This window comes from Cupressus sempervirens, chromosome 10 (genome assembly GCF_028749045.1).
Source record: "Cupressus sempervirens isolate cs-2001-9-10 chromosome 10, ASM2874904v1, whole genome shotgun sequence".
Lineage (NCBI taxonomy): Eukaryota > Viridiplantae > Streptophyta > Pinopsida > Cupressales > Cupressaceae > Cupressus > Cupressus sempervirens.
The window spans coordinates 565,291,815-565,311,988 of record NC_143127.1 but is presented as its reverse complement, the minus strand read 5'-3'; positions in this window follow the sequence as shown (position 1 = coordinate 565,311,988).

Here is a 20,174-nt window from a genome sequence, read left to right as displayed (position 1 = left end):
AATCAATGAATATGAGTTTTTAGTTTCTGGATTTGATTGTGTGTAGTTTTTTGTCATCAACGTTTCGGCTCATACTACATGATCCATCATCAGGATGCCAAAGAACATGAAGAATAAAAAATGATAAGATGCAGATCTATCAGACCCCTAAAAAGTAACAAGAGAGAGGGGGGAGTTAGGTTGAGGAGATAGAAAACAAAGTACAAGGGGTGACAAGACATGACCCTAGTCTATTGATTGAAAGCCACTCCTCCAAAAAAGGAGAACTAAAAACTCAAAACAAATATGATAAAAATAATAATAATAATAATAATAATAAACTACACACAATCAAATCCAAAAACTAAAAACTCATACTATAGAATCTCTCTATCAATAGCTAAGCTTTTAAACATGGGTTATAACTTAATCCCTAGGCCACATTAATTTAAAACAAATCCTTAACTATGAAATAGATAAAGCTATTTAGTAAACCAATTAGTTTTGGAGCTTCTCCAAAAGTTTTACACCACTAATATAGACTAAAAAGACAATTTTGCAATGAAATTTTGGTAATTGAACTTTAGTCTTTAGGTCACATTAGTCAAAATTGAACCCAACCTTCCAAATATTAAAAGCAATTATATCAATAATCAATGGTTTATTTATATTGATAATCAATTTATATGAATTTCATAATCTGTAGATTTATCTATGTTTGGTTTGATGTAGATATTTCCTATAAATATGAAGGGCAACACTGGCAGCTTGGTGTCTTTTGTTGCTTGGTTTGGTGGTTGGCTTGTTACAATTACTTCTAATTCTCTCTTGTCTTGGAGTCCAACAGGTTAGATCAATGAAATAATTCGCTCAACTTTTCCTATTTTGATATCGTCTCTCATTAGTTGTAAGAGTGCTTGAATGGAGAAATGTTAGATGTGTTTTGATTTCTTTTTGGGAGGTTTCTAGATTTCATTCTTGCAATCTATCAGTATAGCTTTCTTCCTTTGTGATTTATTATTTTGATGCATCATAGAGTATTCTGTCAAAATTCTATAATCTATGTATCAAACTTTTCTTATCTAGCTCAGTGTCTTCAATATAGATAATAATTCAAATATTTAAGGTCTTTAATGTAGATCTATAGAGTATGACTGCCAAATTTATTTCAAATTTGAATGCTCTTCAAATTGTTTGCATATATTTTATCTGTGTCAACGTTTTCTGTGATCCATTATCACCTTTTCTTTTCTAGATCATTGTTTCAATAATGCATTATAGAGTATGATCCATGTTCTTACAATCCATCGTCAAGATTATTATTATTATTTTAATTCATTATATTGATGGGTGTTTGAACTCTTTGAAAATCTTTATTACAGACCAAGAAAGTGAGATTGCCTAATTCGTTTTCAAATTCAATTATTTTTATCATTTTTTCCTATCAATATTTTAGATCATGTTCTATGATCTACCATCACAACTTTTGTGTTCTCTAACTTCCTATATTGATCATGATAGATAATGGAGTATGTGCCATTGCCATAATGTCTTGTTAATAACTCATAAATATTGATGCAAGAGAGATTTATGAAGTCATATCAAAATCTTTGAAATTCATTAAATTCTGAGAAAAATAGTGTACACTAAGTAAACTATGAAATGTCCCTTTTCTGATTTTATATGATATTTAAAGCCTCTAATCAGATTTTAAAATCAAACAACTGAATATTTCAAAGATCCACCAATTTCTCAATAAAACCCAAATCGGGTATGCTCGAAATAGTGCCAAAAATTTCACAACTTCACATATTATTAATAAATCTGAAAGTAGACATTTTTACAAAAATTTCACCAGAATAATGGCCTAAAAAATGAAATTTCCAGATCTATATAGAATTTACACAATAGCTCCCAAATGTAGGACAAAAACCATGCTCATCGGGCTCCCGAAATTAACACAAAAATGCCCGAAAACACCACAAAAACACTAATAATATATCACAGAAGTATAATCACAACCAAATACATATATTCAGCTCTATTTTAACATCTAAATATCTGAAATACAGCAGCAACCCAAACTAATATGAAATACTCAACCGGAAACACCAAACTCTTACAAAAACACACCCGAAAACCCACAAATTTGCACTGTTCAGCACAAGGGAAAACTCTGCATGAGCTTGCACATGGAGTGGATTTAAAATCCCATCCTTAGCCTTCCTAGAAACTTGAAAACTCCCATCCTTGGGTCTCTTTTTCCACAGGTTTGGCAGCCTCTAAAGAACAACAAAGCAATGAGCAAAATCAAGTTTTGGAATAAGCCCAAAATGCCTCCAAATCCCTTAAAAGAGGGCATAACCCTAACTCACGTCCAAGAGGGGTTAATAAAACATATTTTAATAATAATTTTTATTTATTAGTTCATTGGTTTCCAAAGATTAGCCCCTTTTTCCGAAACTTCACCTTTTTGAGCCTGCCTGCCTTAGCAAAGATTATTATTTTTAATTATTTGAAAAGGGGACATGACAAGTCCTCCCCTCCCAAATATTGCTTGTCCTCAAGAAATGAAGGTTGGAATTCTCAAGAATATGTGCTCCTTCCCAAGTTGCATCCTCTAGTGGTAATCCTTTCCATTTGACCAAATGCTCTATGATGCTCCTATTTCTCAATCTTTTCTCTCTTGTATCCAAAATGTCTTCTGGTATCAAAACTAATTTCCCTTCATCATCAAGAGGTGGTAATTCTGTAGATACTATGGTTTTCTGGCCTAGAACCTTCTTCAAGCAAGATACATGGAAAACATTATGTATTTTTCTATTTGGTGGGAGCTCTAATTCATAAGCTACCTCTCCTACCTTCTTGATGATCTTATAAGGCCCATAGAACCTTGGCTTGAGTTTCTCTACCCCACTCCTCTTCAAGGTGCTTTGCTTATATGGCTACAACCTAAAAAATACCAAATCTCCCACCTCAAAAGATCTTTCAGTCCTTTTCCTATCAGCATACAACTTCTGTTGGTTATGTGCATGTTGTAGATTATCCTTGAGGGACCTTATCTGTCTTAGCTTTTCTTAACAAAATCATTTGCTGCAGGTACTCTATTATTTGAAAGTACTAGATCAACAAAGGAAAGGGCATCATAACCATAAAGAGCATGAAAGGAGGCATACCAATAGACATGTGATGAGATGTATTGTAACAATACTCCCCTAGGTGCAACCATTTCACCCAAGCATGTTGTTGATTTGAAACATAGTTCCTCAAATATCCCTCTATCCATTTATTAACTATCTCTATTTGTCCATCTATTTGAGAGTGATAGCTAGTACTAGGAGTGAGTTCAGTTCCTACCAAATAAAAGAGCTCCTTCCAAAAAGAGCTGAGGAATCTACTGTCTTGATTACTGACAATGTTTCTAGGCAAGCCATGTAATCTAAAAATTTTCCTTGAAGAACAATTCAGCCACTTGTGATGCCTTGAAATCAGATGTGATAGGAAAGAAATGTGCATACTTAGTTAGTCTATCTACTACCACATATATGCAATTCTTACCTTGAACCTTGGGCAACCCAATAATGAAGCCCATGGAAATACTTTCCCATTTTTGTTCAGGAATAGGAAGTGGCTGCAACAACCCTGCAGGAAAATTTTGCTTACTCTTGCTTTGTTGGCATACCATACATTCCTTAATGTGTTTAAGGGCATCCTCCTTCATACCCTTCCATGAAAACTGCTCTCAAATTTGCCTGTATGTCTTGAAGTATCCCTGATGAGCAACCAAAGGTGTGTCATGAAAGGTCTTCAATATCCTCTCCTTAGTTTTTGATCCTGGCACTAAGAAGATCCTGTTCTTGTAATAAACCAATTCATCAACAACCTTGTACATATTATCATCCACTAACTTATCCAAAATCTTGGTGGCAAAGGAATCTTTAGCATACTCTAAAATTATGGAGACTTTCCAATCAGTAGAGATAGATGTTAAGGAACACAAAGTGGGCTTTCTTGAGAGAGCATCAGCAACCACATTATTCTTTCCTTTCATGTATTCAATATCAAAATCATAAGCTTGCAATATGCTTACCCATTTTTGTTGATGATCATTCAAATCCCTCCGGTTCAAGAAGAACCTGACACTATTATGGTCTATCTTTACAATGAATCTCCCACATACCAAATATTGTCTAAACTTATGAAGTGTATGCATGATTGCCAACATTTCCTTATCATAGATGGAGTAACCTTTCTCTGATTGATTTAATTTTCTACTCTCAAATGCTATTGGATGTCCCCTTTGATTTAGGACAGCCCCTATACCTTCTCCAAAAGCATCACATTCAACAACAAAAGGTAAAGAGAAATTTGGAATCGCAAGCACAGGGTATTAACTCATTACCTCCTTAAGCTTATCAAATGTTTTTTGTGCCTCTTCTGTCCAAAAAAAAGCTCCTTTCTTTGTCAAATCAGTCAAAGGGGAAGAAAGCTGAGAAAATCCCTTGGCAAATCTCTTATAGTAGCTACACAACCCGAAGAAACCTCTCAACTGTGTAAGATTAGTGGGTGGAGGCCAATCCAAAATTGCTTGGATTTTTTGTTGATCAACCTATACTCCTTTAGAACTTATAATATGTCCCAAATATAGGATCTCTATCAAGCCAAACTCACATTTAGATAGCTTAGCATAGAAGGATTACTGCTCCAAGATTCCCAAAACAGTGTCTATGTGCTTTAGATGCTCTTCCCATGTTTTACTGTAAATCAAGATATCATCAAAAAATACCAAAACAAATTTTTGAAGATGCTAGCTGAATACCTTATTCATACAAGATTGGAATGTTGCAGGTGCATTGGTGAGGCCAAATGGCATAACAAGAAATTCAAAGCGCCCATAGTGACATCTGAAAGCAGTCTTTTCCACATCTTCACTCCTCATTCGAATTTGATGGTACCATGATCTTAAGTCAATTTTTGAGAAGTATACAACACCATGTAACTCATCAATGAGTTCATCTATGCGTGGTATGGGATACCTATTTTTTATGGTCTTCTTGTTTAGAGCCCTGTAGTCTATACACATTCTCATTGTACCATCCTTTTTCTTGACAAGTACCACAGATGATGCAAATGGACTAGAGCTAGGCCTTATGAATCCCATGTCCAAGAGTTCTTTAATAGTTTTTTCAATTTCTTCCTTATAACCTCTTGGATGGCGGTATGGGGTTGTTATAACTATTTTGGCACCTTGTTCTAACTCTATAACATGCTCAAAACCTCTATCTGGTGGTAATCCTGGAGGCAAGTCATTGAAAACTATACTATGCTTATCAAGAATATTTTGAATTTCAAAATGGAAATTACCTTGATTCTTTGGAGAGCTTGTTGGATGGATTATGACTCATGTTGCCCATGCTACTTGTCTTCTTCGGAAAGTCCTCTCCATCCTCTTTGCAGAGACTGCCTTAGGTGCTCCATTCGATAAGCCTCTCAATAAGACTTATTTCCCATTGGAATGAAATTTAAACTCCATAGTTTGATGGTTCATGTAATAGCCTCCAATAGAGTGCAACCATTGAACACCCAATACAAGATCTGTCTCCCCAATGCCAACCACATAGAAGTCATCACATAACTCATAATCTTCTAAGGTCATCTTGAGTTGTTTCACCACCCGTGTGCAAGGCATAGTGAATCCATTAGCTACAATAGCATTGAATCCCTCAAAATCTTCTGCTTTAAGCCCTCTTTTCATGACAAATCCCTCATCAATAAAATTGTGAGTTGCCCCACTATCAAGAAGAACTGTCAACCTTTGCCCTGCTAGTACCCCTCAAATTCAAAAGGGATGGTATCTTGGGACTCCTGATAATGTTTCTTGTTAGAGCTTGTAATCTTGGTCGCACCCTAATAGGTTTCAGTCCTAAGTCTTCCAATTGAAGTTGAACTTGAAGTAGTAATTTACTTCAACTTCAAGTTCAAAGTCTTGTTGGTCTGCCATGTGATAAGCGCACTTGTTTTATTGAGTCGACCTTTGTAAACTTGAAGTCGAAGTTGATGTTGAAGCCCGATCACTCAAAACTTCAACTTCAATTTTAGTGTTGTTTTTGTCCACTAACGATTTTTGTATGCAGATAAAAGATTGTCAGGCCATTCCAAGGTGGGTCCCAGCATAATATTTTCCCAAAGCATCTGAAGTCATATGCAAAGAAACTTAAGGCAACACATGTTCGGTTTGGGTAATGCTTAATGGAGTATTAACATGTCATTTCATAATTACTTGTTATGGGAAGATACGGGCGGATTTGACAGGGTATTTAAAGCAAGAACACTCGCGGTGTCTTTTTCGATGAATGTCACACGAATGAGTAATGATGGTTTTTACTTGCTAAATCTATCCCACAATTCTTTGTCCAAGTCATTCCTTAAATGCATGCAGTTACCCTTTCCCACCCATCTTATTTTCTCTAGAAAAATCTCAGCGCTTCTGGGTAAGAAAGGCAAATTTCGGGCTGTGTCTTTGTCAAACTGTAAGTGCATCTCCATTCCCCTTTACATTTTGGTTGCGCTTTGCTTCATTTTGAAAGTATTTGAAACCTGGTCCTGTAGACTTGTATTCATGACAATCATGATGCTTTTTTGGCCAAAAATGCCCAAATTAGAGAAGCCACCATTACTCAGTTCCTTGCTTGAAATTCGTGATATGTTTTTGGTTAATAGAAATTTATCTGAAGTTATTGAAAGAACCAAAACTACTCAGTCAAGTCCCATTTACCAGAGGCTAGTTGATAGTGGTTTATTAGAAGCTGTCGCTTTTCCTGTTGTAATCCCATGCCCAGAGCTCATCCTCAAATGTGCAAACCATTATGACCCTGTTTCAAGATGCATTAAGAAAACCTCGGGGGAAGTAGTTTCAAAATTAACAGGACCAATGTCAATTCCGCCCTCAGGATTCCTCATAAAGAACTCTATGAGCCATGGACGTTCGAAGAAGTTGAACACCTGTATGCCGCAAACAAAACTAGCTACGACACCAAGATTGCTCAGTCCTGGCTCTTGAAGCCTGTAGAGGGAGGTTCTAGGTTGCCTAAACCATTGACCATCGAACACTTCATCAAGGAGATTGCAGATATTGTATTCCTACTGAATAGAATTAAGGAAAATGAACATGCTTTCCATTGGGAGTCTTGGATGTACTTCTTCATATAGAAGATAGTTGAAGGTGTCAAATTCATTGATTGGTCAGACCTAATGGTAGAGAACTTGCATAAGGGCTTGATAGATGTTACCAATTGTGGTCCATTTTTCTTGTCCTCTTATCTAATTTACACCCTAGCCGCATCCAAAGATTGGGACTATCTTCCACATATACCTTGGGTAGTTGACATGCCTATCTACCAATATTATAGAGATCTCCAAGAAGATATAGCATGCAAAGAGTTTAAGAAGGTCAATGATGTTTTTTTAGGGAAACTAGTTTTTGAACTACAAGGTCGAGAAAATGATAGGATGTCAGAAGAAGCCATGCAGGTTGTGCAAATTTATGGTTGTTATTTCATTCAATTTCCTAGATTTACATATATCAGAGTGGGTGGTTTTCCTAGTGAACCTTTGAAATTACCACGCTATTGTTCAAATTCTATAGTGTTGTCAGAAATGTGAAGGCAGTTTGCTTCTCTTGGTGAGTCCTTTCGAATTTCCAAAAAATCCTCTTTAGTATTCTTCCCAATTGAAATTGGACATTATAGATGCCCCAGTTTGAAAGAAGCCATATTGTTAGCCAAATCTTTAACCCGCTTATGTCTTAAATCTTTCACCTCTCGGTTAGATTTTGACTACACCAACTTTATTAGAAACAATGTCAAAAATGCAGCTTCTCTCTTTCATTCCCCACAATTAGAGGATTTCTGGGCGAATTGTCATGATGAATTTGAAGTGAGGAAGAGGCTATGGTCACGCTTGACCATTAAATAAGTCATCATGCTCAATGTGGGGTTAGATACCTATGAGCTGAAAGATGATGATTCTGAAGGTGTGCTTGATCAATTTTACATGGATTAGATTGAATGCATGCCTATCCTTGAAATCGATTGGGAGAAAAGGGAAGAAAATGATGTATATGCCCGTACCAAAGATGTAATAGTTAGAACTGCCAAATGGATAAAATCAAAAGCAGTGGCTACTCCAAGCTTTTCTAAGAAGTCTTCAAGAAGCAAGGGTAAAAGGACTGCTCATAAGAAAACTAATCGAAGTGTCCCTGATTCTATTATAGGTCCACTTGAAGTTGAACTTGAAGCAGTTTTGAAAACACTTCAACTTCAAGTTTAAGAAGAAACTCCAAAAGGAAGGAGAGTAACCCACTCAAGCACGAAGAAGGCATTAGCTGTCAAAAGCAAAAGCACCATAACAGTGGACTTGGAGACAGCAGAAGACCTATCTATGGTAGATAATGTACCTGAATCCCAGAATTCTCCAATGGATACTGGAAATCAGGAAAGTAATCTCCCCTTAGTTAAATGTTCCCCTACTGTCGTAAAGGATCAAACTACTCCTAAATGGCTGGAGAAATCAATGGAGAAGAAGAGAAGTATGGTCCCAATATCTATGCCTATTGACGACCTGGTCAGCAAGTGCCTTGGTAAGGCACCCAAAGTAAAAAAAGGCAAGGACCGAAGCAAGAATTAATTTTGACAAAAGTTCAAGTCGATGGGTAGCAGAGATAGCTACACCACCTGATGGGAGCTCTCATGATTCTGTAGTGCCTCAAGATTTCCAAATAACAAAGGTTGATTTGGGAAAAGGAAACTGTGAAGTAGATATGAGATTCTTTGAGGTATCCAATAAGAAGATTGTGGAAAGAGTGTGGAAAGATGGGCAAGATAAGCAAGAAATGAAGGAGACAATAAAGAACATGGCATAGTACATTAACGCTATCTTGCATCCTGAAGCAAAGCCAATCCGTGAGATGTCAACCATTATTGATGTATCCTCTGCAACCAATTAGCAATCATTGGAGAACCTACATAAGTGCAAAGTAGTAGCCAAAGTAGCAGGTGAATGGGTCCAAGATGTTCTGCTTAACACCGTAAAACACATTGGACATTTAGATCATGTCTCAAAGGAGATATCAAACATTACCAAAAAAGTGGAGGTAAGTAATGAAGGATATGAAAAAGAGAAGAATAACTGGGCAAAACTGGTAATATCGCTAGAAGATGTGCAAGAATTTGGTTTGCAAAAATTTCAAACCGAATGCCCTGTAGCTGGTCTTGATGAAAAAACCTTGTACATCATAAAAGATTGCATTGAATGGCAGAATGAAGCATTGGGACAAGGGGTATCTGAAATCAAAGAAGCATTACAAGAACTTAAGGTTATACATCAGATTATTCAGGATGACCTTAAGTGGTTTGTAAAATAGTTCATGGAAAAAGAAGATGACTTTGTTGCCCAATCAGACAAGATAACCAAAGAAGTCCAAAAGAAATTTCAAGAATGGTAGGACAAGAGGACACCAGCCAAGTGGGATTTCTCCAACCTGGCGCTTATTGAACCTATGTTGATTATCAATCTGAAGCACTTGGAGATGCACGAGGAAAAGGTTGCTGAACTGAAGAAGATGAAGGAAATTTGGAAGCAACGGCTCACCTACATTGGTCTTCCACATCAATCTGTTATTTTTGCCTTTTCAACTGCCTACGAAACGTGGAAGATGGCGAGAGGTGTGGTTGGTGGAGATAGTGCAACCTGATCAAGAATCGCTTAGCTACAGTTTCTTTGCCATTTTGTTTTCTTGCAATTTCAGTTATCAGTTATTTTCAAAAGACAATTAACTCTTGGCAGGGTAATTTTGGCTTGAGTCCAGCCCCATGCCTATAAATGTAATAATTAATATTGTTTAGGGGGTTCAAATTTCTCTAGTAGAACAGTAGACAGAACTACTTTTGTTTATGGTTTTATTTCCAGTTTAGAAGTAACATTTCAGAACTTCAGTAGATACATGAAACTCTATAGTTTAATTTTGGGTTGAAAGCTTTGTAAGTGGATACTATTATCTGCTTTTTTTTTTGGTATTTCTATAGATACTATTTAAGCTTTTAGTTGCACCTGTTAATGATTTTGAAATTGTGAACTCTGAATTTGGAAATTCTGTGGGAAATTGGTTCATGAAATTTGCCTACTCGATAATTTAATTTTCAGCTATGTGGATCATTTTGATAATTAAAATTGAGTGGTTCTTTTGCATTAAAGTTTGTTTCATATTGATGAGATAAAATAATTTGTTTCAACACCTCCAGTAGATTACATTCTTGGAAAGTTATTCTATTGAGTTTATTTGGTTAAAACTATCAATGCAATAAAGGTAGCTGCACCTGTTTCAATTGAAGAAATTTTAAGCAAAGAATTCCTAAGTTCTTCAAATAGGAATTCATTTGTTAGTTTACATTCTTTTCTCTGTTTTGATATATGAACATTCATGGGAAAAACTATTCACTAACACTGCTAAAGTGCCATCCTTGTTGATTTCTTTTTCTTTCTCTTCTTCTTCCTCCTCCTTAGTGTCATGAAATTCCTCATGCTCATCTGAATCACATTCTAAAGAAACTTTAATATAGTGCACTTGACCTTTCCCCAAACATCTGTGTCCCAGAACCCATGGTTCTCTACAAGTGAAACAAAGCTTTTTCCTTCGTAATTCACTCCTAGTCTCTTCATCTACCTTCTTTTTTGCCACATTTATCACATCTTTTGGTGGTAGTGTTGGAAAAGTCTTTTTATAAATATTCCCCTTATGTTGCCCAAGATTTGGGGGTTTTTGATTAGTGACTGGTTTCATAGGCATGCAAGTTTCAAGTTGCAAGCTTCTTTTGATAGCTTCCTGTAAGGTTGAGGGTGAAAAAGCCTTAACCAAACCCTTAACAGAATCTTCCAAACCATCAAGAAAAAGATAAACAATCCTCTTTTCACTCATATCAGGTACCATAACAACCACTTTTTGAAACTCTTCTATATACTCATTAACTGATTTGGTTTGCTTCAACTTTGACAATTCTTTAAAGTACTCTTCATCATCCTTGAGGTCAAATCTATCTATCACTCTTTGACTGAAATCATCAAACGTAGTTACCTAATCATGACCTTGAGTATTCATTCCATGATACCACCAATCATAGGCTGCATCTTCCAAGTGTAGACTTGCAAATTGAACAACATCACTCTCCTTCATGGGGTTAAGTGTGAAGAAGGTCTATAATTTTTGTAGCCATGCTCTAGCTGAAATTTTATTTGTTCCATCAAAAGTAGGTGTTGTAAAATTGCTTATTTTATTTTTGAGCTCTCTTCCACTTATGTCATGCTCCCTCCTGTACTCTTCCTTGGGCATCAAAGTTTTCATCATATCCACATATTCTCTAAAAGGAACCAAACTATGAAAGTCATCATCTAAGCCATTGTAAGTAGCTCTTAATGCAATCAAGTTACCTGTAACCTCTTCCATGGGATTAAGGGTTGGATTTGGTATTGGTGGCTCATCTACAAGCAGGAAAATAGTTTTTGTTGATTTAGAGGGTGTGGGTTTCATATTTCTTGGCTCCTTTAAAGTGCTCCCTTTCTCATTAATAGATGCAACTCCTTGCAGTTTTTCTATCAATATCTGCAAAGCCTCTCTAGTTTCTGCCAAACTATCCACTGTTTGCTTCTGAGTATTTTGGATGTCTTGGAAAAATTTCTTTGCCATCTCATCTTGATCAGCCATACTTTTCCCTTCCTTGGATTTTTTTCTTTTACTTTTAACTGGAGGTTTGATCAAAATTTCTTTATTCTTTTCTCGTTGCAAATATCTCTTTTCTCTTTCACTTAGTTGAATGCAAACTTCTACAAACCCTCAGGCTGGCAAGATCATAGCTCTAATACCACTAAAATGTCCCTTGTCTAATTTTATATGATATTTAAAGCCTCTAATCAGATTTTAAAATCAAACAACCAAATATTTCAAAGATCCACCAATTTCTCAATAAAACCCAAATCGGGTATGCCCGAAATAGTGCCAAAAACTTCACAACTTCACATATTATTAATAAATCTGAAAGTAGACATTTTAAAAAAATTTCACCAGAATAATGGCCTAGAAAATGACATTTCCATTTCTGTATAGCATTTACACAACATCTCCCAAACATAGGACAAAAACCATGCTCATCGGGCTCCCGAAATTAACACAAAAATGCTCAAAAACACCACAAAAAAACTAATAATCTATCACAAAAGTATAATCATGACCAAATACATATATTCAGATATATTTTAACATCTAAATGTCTAAAATATAGAAGCAACCCAAACTGATATGAAATACTCAATCGAAAACACCAAACTCTTACAAAAACACACCCGAAAACCCACAAATTTGCACTGTTTAGCACAAGGGAAAACTCTGCATGAGCTTGCACATGGAATGGCTTTAAACTCCTATCCTTGGCCTTCCTGAAAACCTAAAAACTTTCATCCTTGGGTCTCCTTCTCCACAAGTTTGGCAGCCTCTGACAACAACAAAGCAATGAGCAAAATCAAGTTCTGGAATAAGCCCAAAATGTCTCCAAATCCCTTAAAAGAGGGCATAACCCTAACTCACATCCAAGAGGGGTTAATAAAATATATTTTAATAATAATTTTTATTTATTAGTCCATTGGTTTCCAAAGATTAGCCCCTTTTTCCGAAACTTCACCTTTTTGAGCCTGCCTACCTTAGCAAAGATTATTATTTTTAATTATTTGAAAAGGGGACATGACAAACTACTTATAAAAAAAATCTTTATTCGCTCTGAATTTTCTTTTTTTGAGTTGAGTGTGTATTTTTGTAAACTCAAAATTAGAAATCATAGCTTTATCTATTATCATAACTTTTCTCTTTTCTAGCTCATTATCTTGTCCGATCCGTTATAAACCTGACCACACTCATATGAAAAAGTCTTAATTTGTATCTTAAATTGGAAAGCTTGTAGACTTGATTGCAAGTATCTCTGAAATTATATTTATGATCTAGCATGACTTTTTGTTTCTTTTCAAGCTCACTATACTAAATGATACATCATGGCAATTCTCTTTTTCACTAATTCGCTGTCTAGATTATAGATTCTAAAATATGAATTGCAAAGTTGATGCAAAAATGTTATACACGGTCAAAGTGAACTATCCTCATTCTATTTGTTTTGTTTTGGTGTTTATTTTATAGGAAGAGTATATGGGGTCATTCAATATGATGACATTGCTCAATATGATGACATTCTAACTTGTGTCTTTTCAAAACTTGTTTAAACTAAGCACATAAAAATGAAGCTTAAAGGCCACCACAAGAAAATTACAGGCTTGGCATTTTCACACACTTTGAATGTATTGGTATCTTTTGGGGAATGTGCCCAAGTTTGTCTTCATTTTGTATATCCATTGCCATCTCATTTTGTACATTCACATGTTTATAGATTCAAATTACTAAATGTTTGGCCAATGTTCTGGCAGCTCTATTTCTAGAGCATTGATAGATGGGAGAAGCGAAAGTCAAATTTTTTACAAGTGCAGACAGGAAGATCATCACCATTGGTTGGGGATACAAAAGTGTAGTTCCATAATGATCAAGTTCACTTGTTGGTTTTTCACAAGAGCTAGCTTGCTATTTATGATGCTTCTAAGTTTGACCGTTTGCATTATGTAAGTCTTTGTCAGCAATTTAGAATTCAAATTTAGTAAGTGATAATGATATAAGCTACCTTTTCTATATGAGTGTAAACTGATATCACATTTTTTTATACTACAGTGGACACCTCATAATTCTCTATTTGCTCCCATTTCAAGTGTGGTATATTCATGTGACAACCTTCTTGTAGTTGTAGGCTACTGTGATGGTGCCATTGGAGTATTTGATGCAGAGAGCTTGAGGCTACACTATCATATTGCACCTTCTGCATATTTAGCTTCAGGCATGAATAGTTAAGTTGGGCCAAGGAGGCAAAAGTTATGTTATGTATGGATAAATGGATCCCCAAGTATTTTATGATTTAACTCAAAATGTATTCTTTGATTATTCATGTAGTGTCTATCCTCTAGTAATTGCATCACATCCATTTGACTCAAATCACTTCACTCTTGGAATGATTGACAGAGGAGTTTATGTCATTAAGCCTTTAGAATTAGCAGGAAAGTGGGGTGTGGGACCTCCTCTAGATAATGGTACTGTTGGATCAAATCCAACATTAAGCAATCAAGGTTTAGAACCAGCTCCAAGGTAGTTCATCATATTAGAACATGGCAAATGGTGCCTTGTACTACCTTTTTATGTTTATCGCTTACCTATCTACAACTCCACAATCGATATTGATGAAAATCTCTTGCCCTCACCATGCTCCTTTCGATATATCAGTCTTGTGACCTATATATATATATATATATATATATATATATATATCTTCAAGAGCATAGTGCTTCTTTGTGCATAAGTTTGAGCTTTTAGAGAAAATCATTCACTTATGAAAATTCCATCAAAGATGATGTATACTAAGGATATGGCTTTTCTAGCTATTAAGTGGAAGTTTCACATTTTTTGAACATTCAAATAACTTTACTTTTATTGTTGTAGCTAAACTACAAGTGTCTTTTGTGTTCTTGACAAATGGTAAGCTTTCAACTTTTGTGAAGCCATTACGGATGCAAATGAACTACAACTAGTGAGGTGTCAATTTTAAGGCAATTTTTGTTTCTATAGTACAATTCAATTGCTAGAAATAGGCTTAGTGATTGATTGTGTTTTAATATTATGTCCTAGATGCTCTTGCCAAGGAATTGATCAACAAGTAGCCAAATAAGGGGTTATAGTTATATATGCACTCTTATGATGATGTGATTAGGACTGTAAGTTTTTTTTTCATGTTTATTTGTTTGAAAAATAGAGATTAGTTAGTGCTATTGGCTTTCATTCCTGATAAATAATTATTTCCTAATTTTATTTTTCCCTGCAGTCTTCACAAGAAATGGTGTCTCAAGAAACAAAATTTAGACAGGTTGTGCCAATTATTGCAAAGACTTTTCTCTTATAGGAGCCTTTTTAACTGCACAAAATTTGATTCTAAAGCATAATTGCTCAGTGGAGACTTAGGATATCGTGCACATTTCTTCCTCCTTCCCATTGTTTTGTATGAAATAAATCATGTGATATGAACAAAACAATGATGTGGAGGTAGAAATGTGCACGATACCCTAAGTCTCATGCACTGAGCAATTATGCTTTATAATCAAATTTTGTGTAGTTTAGAAGGCTCGTATGAGAGCAAAGCTTTTGCAATAATTGGCACAACTCGTCTAAATTTCTACCAAGCATTGGTAGAAATTTTGACCAACATGTCTTATCTTTTCCATCGAGTGTTTGGTACCACCGTAGAAAATTAAGGGGTTTTGGTCATAATTTGGATGACAGTTGAAAGGGATCTTGGTCGCAATTTCGAGAACTATTGGTCTTTTTTGCCATCGAATGTTTGGCTTTACCATCGAAAAATTCAAGGGGTGTACATCAAAATTTTGACTAGTGATGGATGCAAATGAGGAAATAAGAGTTCAGGCTAGAGTAAGGAAATCGACAAAACTCACGTCTGTAAGTTGACCTTTTTGAAGTCAAAATTTTGACGCATAATTACTATGACAAGAAATTGACTAAAAAAGATCGACAATAGGTTTAGTTGTCTATTCAAAAAAACTCTGGTGGCAATTTTGACCTTTTCTCATTGAAGTTTAGGGCTAAATTTACTACTGATAAATGCTTATAAGTACCTTTCTGTCTAGAATCTCTCGATCCTCATCTATCATAATGGACGATTAGTTGGATTTTCCTTATAATAATAACCATAATTCCTTCTAAAAGATAGTCCTCTATTTGCATCTTACATAACTAAAATTTCTACCCATTAAAATTCTCAACCTTTAGCTTACCCTTAGCTGTCATCGTTCCCACTCAACCATGAGACCTACCTACAAAGGATAGCTAAAAAAATGATGAAACCTTGCTTTGATACCACTTGTTAGGATTAACCATAAACAAAAATAACAATAACATGCAACTATAACCTGTATCATAAAATAATAAATCACACTGAAGAGAACACAAGACAGAAAGATTTAACATGGTCCACCTAATCCCTGGGCTACGTCCACCAACAACAAGTCCAATATTATTATTATCTAGTGATTAAAATCCACAATCCCTTATAGCTCAATACTGCTACAAGATGCTACAACCTCATCATACATTATGAAATTCATATCCCTAAGCCATTGTATACAAGATGTTTTTCTGCTTACAAAATTAGGGCTAGAATAAAGTAAGAAAAATTGTATCATAGTAATAAAGTGAGAGAAACCATGCTATTGTAATAAAGTGAGAAATTTTGCTATGCAAGGGGTGCTTCCCCTTGACCCTATCTTGGGGGCACTAAACCCAAACCCTTGTAGTAATAATCTAGGGGGAAATTGTGTCAAATAAAGTGAGAGAAATTAACCTTTGAGTCTGATTAGGCTCCACATCACAATAGATTATTGGACTAGAAAGAACAATGAAGGATGCAAACAAGATGGATATAAGGAGGAAAATGTGGTAAGTAATAATTCCAAATGGGATGCTTTTCTTCTTTCTCTAGAAAGTGTTGATTATTCATGGGTTTCATTTCATGCTACTCCCCATGGAGGTTATTTTCTCGATAATGTCTAAGGGGATTTAAGGATTTTTTATTTTGGGGATAATGAACACTATCATATTGTTGGAAAGGTTAGAATCATGATTAAGTTTTTGAATGAGAATCATTAGTTACTACAAGAGGTATGACATGTTCCTAGGTTGAGTAGGAATTTAATTTCAACAAGGCAACTAAGTGATGAGAGTTGCATAGTTACTTTCAATGATAAAAATTGGACGGTTTCAAAAGGTTCCGTTATAGTAGAAAAAGGTGTGAATGTAAGCACCTAATATCTTTGTACAACTCATATTGTTCCTTCTACCTTAATTACTTTAGAGAAAATTGAATGTTCAGAAATAGTCATTACAATTGAGCAAGGAGAACAAACAATTGTTGTAGATTCTGAAATAACAATATGACACAATAGACTTGGGCACATGAGTGAGAAAGTTATGAAATTACTTCATTCAAAGAAAGTTCTTCTAGGTCTAAAATGTGTTAATTTGGATTGTTGTAAAAGTTGTGTGTATAGAAGAAGAAAAGTTAGTTTTATGAATAGTGGGAAGGAAAAGAAAAATGTGAAATTAGATCTTGTGCATACAGATGTATGGGGACTAGCTTAGGTATATTCCCTTGGTGGCTCTCAGTTATTATGTTACATTTATTGCTGACACAACTAGAAAAGTATGGGTTTATTTTCTGAGGCATAAATTTGATGTATTTCAAACTTTTTAAGAACTGGAAATACTTGGTTGAGAATGAGAGTGGAAAAAGGCTCAAATGTCTACGATCTAATAATGGTGGTGAGTATTGAAGCAAAGAGTTTGAAGACTATTGTTCTACTCATGGTATTTGAAGACATAAAACTATTCCAAGGAGTCCACAATAAAATGGAGTGTCTAAACACATGAACAAGACAATAATGGAGCATGCAAGGAGTAAGAGGTTGCATGTTGGACTACCTTTGAACATGTGGGTGGAAGTTGTCAATACTATTTTCTATTTGATCAATAAAGATCCCTCTACTCCTTTGGGTTGTGTATTCCAAAGGAAACATGGACTGGTAAGAAGGTGAGTTATTCTTTTCTCATAAACTTTGGTTGTGAAGTATTTGCACATATAGATTCTAAAAATAAAACCAAGTTGGAAGTGAAGTCAAAGAAATGTGTATTTATTGGATATGACATTGACAAATTTGGTTATAGGATTAGGGATTTTGACAATCATGAAATTGTAAGAAGTAGGGATGTCATATTCAATGAGAAAATATTGTACAAAAATCTATTCCAACAACATGAGAAGAAATAAAATAATCTAGTGTCGGATGATACTCAAAAGGATGATGTTCTCGTAGTCCCTCATGCTCTACAACAACCACAACAAAAAATACCACACACCCTAGTGAATGTGAGACAATCAACAAGGCTAAGTAGACCTCTATAAAGATTTTTTCCCTCTTTGCATTCTATTTCATTAATAGATGTAGGTGAACCTAAATATTATGACAAAGCTTTACAAGTGGATAGTAACATTCATTAGGAGTTTACAATGACAGGAAAAAATTGACTCCTTGCTGAAAAATCAAACTTGGGATTTATTTAATTTACCTATAGGAAAAAGGTCTTTATAAAATAAATGGGTTTACTAACTAAAAGAAGATGATGGATGTAAGAGAATATTTAAAGTCTAGCTAGTTGTTAAAGGATTTGCACAGAAAAAGGGCATTGATCTTGATGAAATATTTTTGCCTATTATTAAAATGACTTCTATTTGCACATACAGTTGCAATACCATTTAATTTAGTCAGTTTTGGATGATGGATAGTTAAAGCTAGAAAAGATACACATAGATGATAATCCAACATATATGTTTACAAAGGCAGTGACAAGGGAGAAGTTGAACTCATCTTTAGCTTCAATTAGTCTTCTAGACTAAACATAATAAAGGAACAACATTATCAAGGGTGGTTTACATTCTGGGGGGAGCTATAGGTTTAGTGGTGCTACGATCAGTCTCCAAGTGGGAGGTTATTATTGTAGAGTCTAATTAGTCTCCAAATGGGAGATTGTTGTGATGTGGAGCCTAATTAGACTAGGAGGTTAATTTTTCCTGACTTTTTTTTATGTGGTTTCTCCTTGAATTTTACTACAAGGTTTTAAAGGCAGCACCTCTTGCAGGGTCTTAGGGGTAGTATCTCCAAAGCGAAAAATGAATTTAATGTTGAGAAAAGCATTGGGAGTTATATTTTTTCTATTGGTTGGCTTATTCTAGCCCTAATTTCATAAATAATAAAATCTTGTAAAAAAGGCTTAGGGTTAGGGATTTTATGATGTATGACAATATTGTAGCTTCAAGTGAATGTATTGAGCCATAAGGGATTACAAATTTTAATCAAGTTGTAGTCATTGGATCATAAGAATGTCTGACTCACTATTTGGTGGACATAGCCCAGGAATTAGGTGAACCACGTTAAATCTTTGTGTCTTGTGTTCTCTTTTGTGTGATTTATTATTTTTTGATATAAGTTATATTTGCATGTAATTTTTATTTATTTCTCATTAATCCTAACAAGTAACCCCTCTAGCCATTATATAAATGAGAAGTAAGGTAAACTTTTCCTTATCCCCAGGGATTTTTTGGGTGGTGAATGTTTGGGCTGATCATCATTTGGCGAATAGAACATATATAGTTGGTCAACCACGTCACCAAAAATTTAGGAAATTTAGGTCTAAAGCCCAAGTGAATTCCCCATTAGTTTACATATAATTGGTCTAAAATCTTAGTCCAATTGCCAATGTAATATACCTTTAGGATACAATTATTTTAAATTTTTTGCCATCCTTTACCTATTGTTTTCTTATTGGACAAAGTTATTTCACCCTTAGTATAAAAAAATATTTCCCTTCAGTTGGGCATCACCAATCATTTTATTGATGCATGTCACCAACTCGTCCTATTTAGCCAACTATTTTATATTTTGGGATTGCATAGGAAGCATCGTTTCGCCTACTTTTGACATTCCAGGTGGTTAATCCTACACAATTCGCTAACATAGTTTGGTATATATACATTCATTAGATACTTTTATTTTACAAAATTTGCTCTTTTTTGATCTAGCTTTTCTTATTGCTGCCAAAGTTTAGAGTACTGAGTGCATTGCCTATTGAGCAGTCGTGACTCATAGTTTTCCTGAAAGGTAAGTAATTTTTAATATATTTTTTATGTGGTTATTTGTTACTATCCACTAGGAGTGGGTAGTAGATAACCTTTGGACACCTCACATGCTCATATAGGATTACAAATTTTATTGGGTAGTGCTTTAGTAGGTATACCCATTTTATGCGAAAGAATCATATTTTTATTATTATATGCATTCTAAGTTGTCTACTATCACAGTCTTTTGTTCAACAAGTTGACATTTTTTTGCAGCCTTTATTGGTTTGTAATGTCAAACAAGAGGGGAAAAAAACCTTATCAACATAC